This window comes from Acomys minous (assembly GCF_964271855.1).
Source record: "Acomys minous genome assembly, chromosome: 20".
Taxonomy (NCBI): domain Eukaryota; kingdom Metazoa; phylum Chordata; class Mammalia; order Rodentia; family Muridae; genus Acomys; species Acomys minous.
In genome coordinates this window covers 5,378,892-5,384,806 of record NC_140502.1, presented here as the reverse complement: position 1 = coordinate 5,384,806, position 5,915 = coordinate 5,378,892, and the positions used below count along the sequence as shown (strand labels likewise).

The window sequence follows — 5,915 nt, the reverse complement described above, 5'->3', positions numbered from 1 at the left end:
TTAAATATGAGAGCAGAGAGAGAGAGAGAGAGAGAGAGAGAGAGAGAGAGAGAGAGAGAGACAGACAGACAGACAGACAGACAGACAGACAGAGACAGACAGAGAGAGAGAGACAGACAGAGAGAGAGAGAGACAGAGAGAGAGAGACAGACAGAGAGAGAGAGACAGAGAGAGAGAGAGAGAGACAGACAGACAGACAGACAGACAGACAGAGACAGACAGACAGACAGACAGACAGAGATAGACAGAGACAGAGAGAGAGACAGAGAAGAGACAGAGAGAGGCTTCAATTGACCCTAAACAGCAGCTGGGAGAAGTGACGAGGTCTACACCCCCTTTTTCCACTAATCTTCTTTCTCTCATACTTAGTATTGGGGTATCAGAAGAGACTGAGGTGGAGAAGGGGGTAGAGGCAAAAAATACTCCAAAATAAAATAGAGTTTAAAAACTAGCCATCTACACATTGTAATAATTTTGGTAGCAGAATGCAGACCTCTTCAATCTGTCCTTTAAAAAGCAAAGTTTAAAAAAGTTTTAATTTCAGCTGGGTGTGGTAGGACACACATTTGATCTCAGCACTTGGGAGGCAGAGGCAGGCAGATCTCTGTGAGTTCGAGGCCAGCCTGGTCTACAGAGTGAGTTCCAGGACAGCCAGGACTATACACAGAGAAACCCTGTCTCAAAAAAAAAACCAACCCAATAAATAAATAAATACATTTCTTATACGTGTATGCATATGTACAGGTGCCCACACAGACCAGAAGAGGGTGTCAGATCCCCTGGAGCTGGAGTTACAAGCGGGGGCCTCCCAATTCGGATTCTGCGACCTGAACTCCATTCCTCTTAAGCAGCCAGTGCTCAGCCACTAAGCCATCTTGTCAGTCTCCTTCAATTTGTTCTTAATTTTCCAAATTATTTTAGCTAATCTGTGTCTTTATATTTGTATGTCTTTTATGTTTGTATATTAGGTCAGCTGGTCCTAACAGGAAGTCCTGAATAGGAAGTCATCTGGGATTTTAATAATGCATGTACTGAGTCTTTTGCCATGTCACAATACAACAGCCTATAATTAAAACATTCAGTTGCGGGCGCGGTGGCACACGTCTTTAATCCCAGCACTCGGGAGGCAAAGGCAGGCAGATTGCTGGGAGTTCGAGGCCAGCCTGGTCTAATAAGTGGGTTCAGGACATCCATGGCTACACAGAGAAGAAACCCTGTCTCAAAAAAACCAAAAACCAAAAACCAAAGCAAACCAAACTAAACCCAACAAACAAACAAAACAAAACGAAAACGAAAAACATTCAGACCTGTCTAATAACTTTAAAATTATTCTGATTATTCTGGATGGGCAGTGGTGGTACGTACCTTTAATCCCAGCACTCAGGAGGCAGAGGCAGGTGGATCACTGTGAGTTCAAGGCCAGTCTGGTCTACAAAGTGCGTCTAGGACAGCCAAGGCTACACAGAGCAACTCTGTCTCTATGAAGAAAAAAAAAAACAAAACAAAAAACCACATTACTTTGTGGTTTATGTGTGACACCCTGAACCCAACACTTGGCTTTTCTCTCCAGACTTTGCTGTTCTGTTTGTAGCCATGTGAATAATGGCTTTCATAGAAGTAGCATGCATGTTTCTATCCACCAGGAGGTACAGATAGGTCTTCAAACACTCCAGCTCGCTCCTATTTCATTGCTTCGGTCCTTAGGCCAGGAGTGCCAAGCAGGTTCCATTTAGTGTGGCATCTCTGAATGTGTATGCTTGCCATCCTGGGTTGAGAGTCATCAGGCTTGCAGCGCTAAGATTACATTACTAAGAGCTGTGATCGATTAGCAATGTCTGCCTTGGCAGAGCCAGGCTGTACTAAATGAAGGCGTTGCTTGCCAGCTGTGGTCTCAGAAAGGAGCAAAAAGTAGGTTCCATCCTTGAGTTAAGACGGCTGTGTGGTTTTACTGGCCAGGTGGCCAAGGAGCCACAGAGTTGAGAGTGACTTCTCTGGGTCGTAAAAGGAACAGTGTAAGTCTGACACTAGAAGAAGCCTGCCTGGCAAGGCATCGCGCAGAGGATCTGGTGGCCAGTTGCTGCTGTCCCAGCTGGCTTGAGTGTCTCGTGCTCTGGGATCCATGATGTCATCAAAGTGAGGATGGCTGCCTGGTGTCAGAGTGTGAAGTGCAACTTCGAGGCAAAATCCCCTCTTTCCATGGCCTCACAGACATGGCTTTAATTCCTGGATGGATCCAGAACTTTCCTGTCCAAACTAAGGACCAAATAAAGACAGTCTTGCTTTAATCAAGTTCTAAAAGAAAGGGGCACAGTTTTTTGTTTTTTTTGTTTTTTTTTTTTTGGTTTTTCGAGACAGGGTCTCTCTGTGTAGCCTTGGCCATCCTGGACTCACTTTGTAGACCAGGCTGGCCTCGAACTCACAGCGATCCGCCTGCCTCTGCCTCCCGAGTGCTGGGATTAAAGGCGTGCGCCACCACGCCCGGCCCACAAGGGGCACAGTTTTAAAAGGTGCGGTCCTATAAGAAGATGCTTGGGTGTGTAGAGCTGTGTTTCTGGAAAATACCAAAGAAACCACAAGTGGTTGGTCTTCCTGTTCCTGGATGTTGCCTCAGAGCTGCCCCCAACTCCCCCAGCCTCCGGGGTCCAGCTGACTTTGAGCTTTTCTGTGATGCGTGGTGAATGTATTCGGGTCTCTGTTGAGGGCCTCTGATTTCTCTACTTGTGGGCATTGAATCCTTTAGGCATCTTTCTACTTGCTGCTGCATCTCCTGCATCTGTCCTGGGGCCGCTGTCCACTCCAGATGGCAGCACCACTTCCCCTGTGCTGGGGACCACTTCTTTGTCTCTGCCACATCCCACCCTGCCCCTTCTGCTTGGTCACACAGAGGACTATGACGTCATTCAGCTTCAGGGGTCTCCATCCCTGAATCTGTATTCTGTGAAGAACTGCCATCTCAGTACCGGCTTTTCCACCCCATGAACATGCAATATTTGGATCTCTTTCATTTCTTTCCATAATATTTGTGGTTTCCAGAATGTAAGTGTTGCATCTTTTTTTTTCCCCTTTATGTAATCCTATTCCTAAGCATTTTTCCTTTTAATTCCATATTGTAAATGAAACCACTCTTTTCTCTTTTTCTTTTTTCTCTTTTTGGATTTTTTTGAGACAGAGTTTCTCTGTCTTGGACTTGCTTTGTAGATCAGGCTGGCCTCGAACTCACAGCAATCCACCTGACTCTGCTTCCCGAGTGCTGAGATTGAAGACGTGTGCCATCACACCTGGCTTCACTTTGGTTGTTGTTGTTGGTTTTCCCTTAAATTATTTACTTTTATGTATATGAGTGTCTGCATGTATGTTTATATGCACCATGTGAGTGCAGTACCCACAGAAACCAGAAGAGGGTGTCAGATTCCCTGAAACTGAAGTTTCAGAGGCTTTTGAGCCAACATGGACTGGGGATCAAGCCTGGGTTCTTTGCAAGAGTAGCCAGTGCTCTTTGGTTTTGTTTTGTTTTGTTTGTTTTTTTGAGACAGGATTTTTCTGTGTAGCTTGGCTGTCCTGGACTCACTTTGTAGACCAGGCTGGCCTCGAACGCACAGCGATCCGCCTGCCTCGGCCTCCCGAGTGCTGGGATTAAAGGCGTGCGCCACCACAGCCCGGTCTAGCCAGTGCTCTTAACCCTGGTGTTTTCACCCCAAAATGTTCATCACCAGAGTGTAGAAGTACAATTGATTTTGTTAATATCCTATCCTGTCACCTTGCAAAATCCACTTATTAATTGGAGTCATTTATAAAGACTAATTCTTAAGGATGTTTTCCATATGGGGATTCTGTTGCCTGGGAAATGAGGATGGTTAAAATTTGCCCTACCATTCTGTGTGTCTTTCCTTTCTTATTCTAATGTCTCTGGTTCGATCTCCAGTACTGAAGCTGGAGAAATGGCACAATGGTTCAACGTGTATACTGCTCTTGCAGAAGACCTGAATTCCGTTCCTAGCACCGACATTGGGCTGCTCACAATTGCTTGTAAATGCAGCTTCAGGGACTCTGATGCCCTCTTCTGGTCTCCAGGGGTACTGCACTCACATGCACATATACTCTCCACATACACACAAATAAAAATAAATCTTAAAAACAAACAAACAAACAAACCTTCCAGTACTATGTTGACTATATTTGTGTGGTTCTTGATCTTAAGAGAATACATGGTCCTATGCCATGTTACTCAGAAACCTTCCCAAGGAAGTTGCCTAACCCTCACATACTTGCTTAGGCTGGAACTGCTCAGTCAAGTCACCTTTTCTACTTTGTAGTTAGGTCAGATCTTCCTTGTGTAGTTTCCTTTGCTGTCTTTGTTTTATCCTTTTACACTTGGAGCATCCCTAGAACCTTCCATCTCCCAAACCTCTATTGTTTAGAATTCATTCTTCCTTCCAAGGCTGCAGACTTCTGCTAGCCCTCTGCCCTGTTTCACAATATTTTGCTAAAACTTTATTGTGCTGCTATTGGATTTTTCTTGTGTTTTTAAGATGCCATTCTTTTCCTTTTTTTTTTAAACTTGTTGCTGTGCATTCTGTGGAGTTCTCATACACACACACATATATAAAAACATAGCAGTACTTTGGGGGTGGGGGAGCCACCATGAAGATACTGGAAACTCTGGGCAAGCTCCAATGAAATGCTGTCTCTTTTATTGAGTCTCCATGGTCACGGGGTCTCTTCACAGCAACTAAGACAATGCCCTTCCAAGGGAGAAGTTTCATCGGTGCCAGAGGCACTAGAGACAACAAGGTTGGCCCTACGCAGTGACGCATACCTGTAATCCCAGCACTTGGGGAGGCAGGTGGATCTCTGTGAGTTCAAAGTCAGCCTGGTCTACAAAGTGAGTCCAGGTTAGCCAAGGCTACACAGAGAAGCACTGTCTTGAAATGCCCCCATCCCTGAATAATAATAATAATAATAATAATAATAATAATAATAATAATAATAATAATAATAAATAATATACAGCAAGGTCCCTAGGGAGACACCGATTTGGGGGACTCTAAGGAGCCAAAGTCACCACTCTGGGTCCTGGGCCCTGGTGCTGGGGGAAGAGCGCAGGGCCAAGCTCATGACAAGCCATTATGGTGACACAGTCAGGGTGACTGTGTTGGTGTGCATGGGTCTCTTCTCTCACTGTTCAGATGCCTGGAAGATGCTCCATTCTTACTCCCCAAGATGGCTGCGATCACATTTCTACCACCCATCCTGTAAGAATTCAGAATCCAATTTATTTTGATTTAAAGGAAATAACGGGACGCTTCATCTCTTCCTGTGCAAGGGTGGGGGCTGGGGGTAGGGGTGGGGTGTGTGTGCAGTGTGCAGACCAAGACGAATCACTTTCTCTGAAATTCCAGAGCCCCCCTAGTCATTAATTTATGGAGCAAAACTGGACAGAGAGAGTGGAAGAGAGGGTGTTCAATTGGGGCTGCGGTTTTATAGCTGTCTGAGGAGTTTCCACCATTATACAGATAATTTTTTCCGTCTTGCTATGGGCAGCCTCCGGACTGGCTGTTGGCTGTGCATGCCTAACGAGGACGCCGGCCCTGCCAGTAGGGACATCGGTCTAGAGGAAGAGACACTTGTGCCCGCAAACCTGAAATCCTGTGGCTGAAAGCAAAACAATCCAAAGTCGGAGCTTTCCTCTGCTCAGCGGAGGACCCTTCCTGCTTCGCCAGTGGCCAGAGGGGAGTCACCCACAAGCAGAAGCAGGTGCAGAATTTTTAAGTTTCGTGGACAAACCACTCAGGGCCAGACCTGGAAAAAACGTCATCTACAGCAGCTTAGGCTAGAAGCCACACTCCATAAAGTCTTCTGTGGACCAACAAGTACTGGGAAATTATAGGTGAGTTCCAGGACTCCTTAATAAACGG

At 45.7% G+C, this 5,915-nt stretch overlaps 1 long non-coding RNA gene across 1 annotated transcript; it reads left to right on the top strand.

Moving 5' to 3' along the window:
* Positions 1-2,903: 2,903 nt before the first annotated feature.
* Positions 2,904-5,655, top strand: LOC311591688. Its single transcript, XR_014777169.1, has 3 exons — positions 2,904-3,036; positions 5,187-5,252; positions 5,542-5,655. It is a non-coding gene; the product is annotated as an uncharacterized lncRNA (long non-coding RNA).
* Positions 5,656-5,915: the final 260 nt, after the last annotated feature.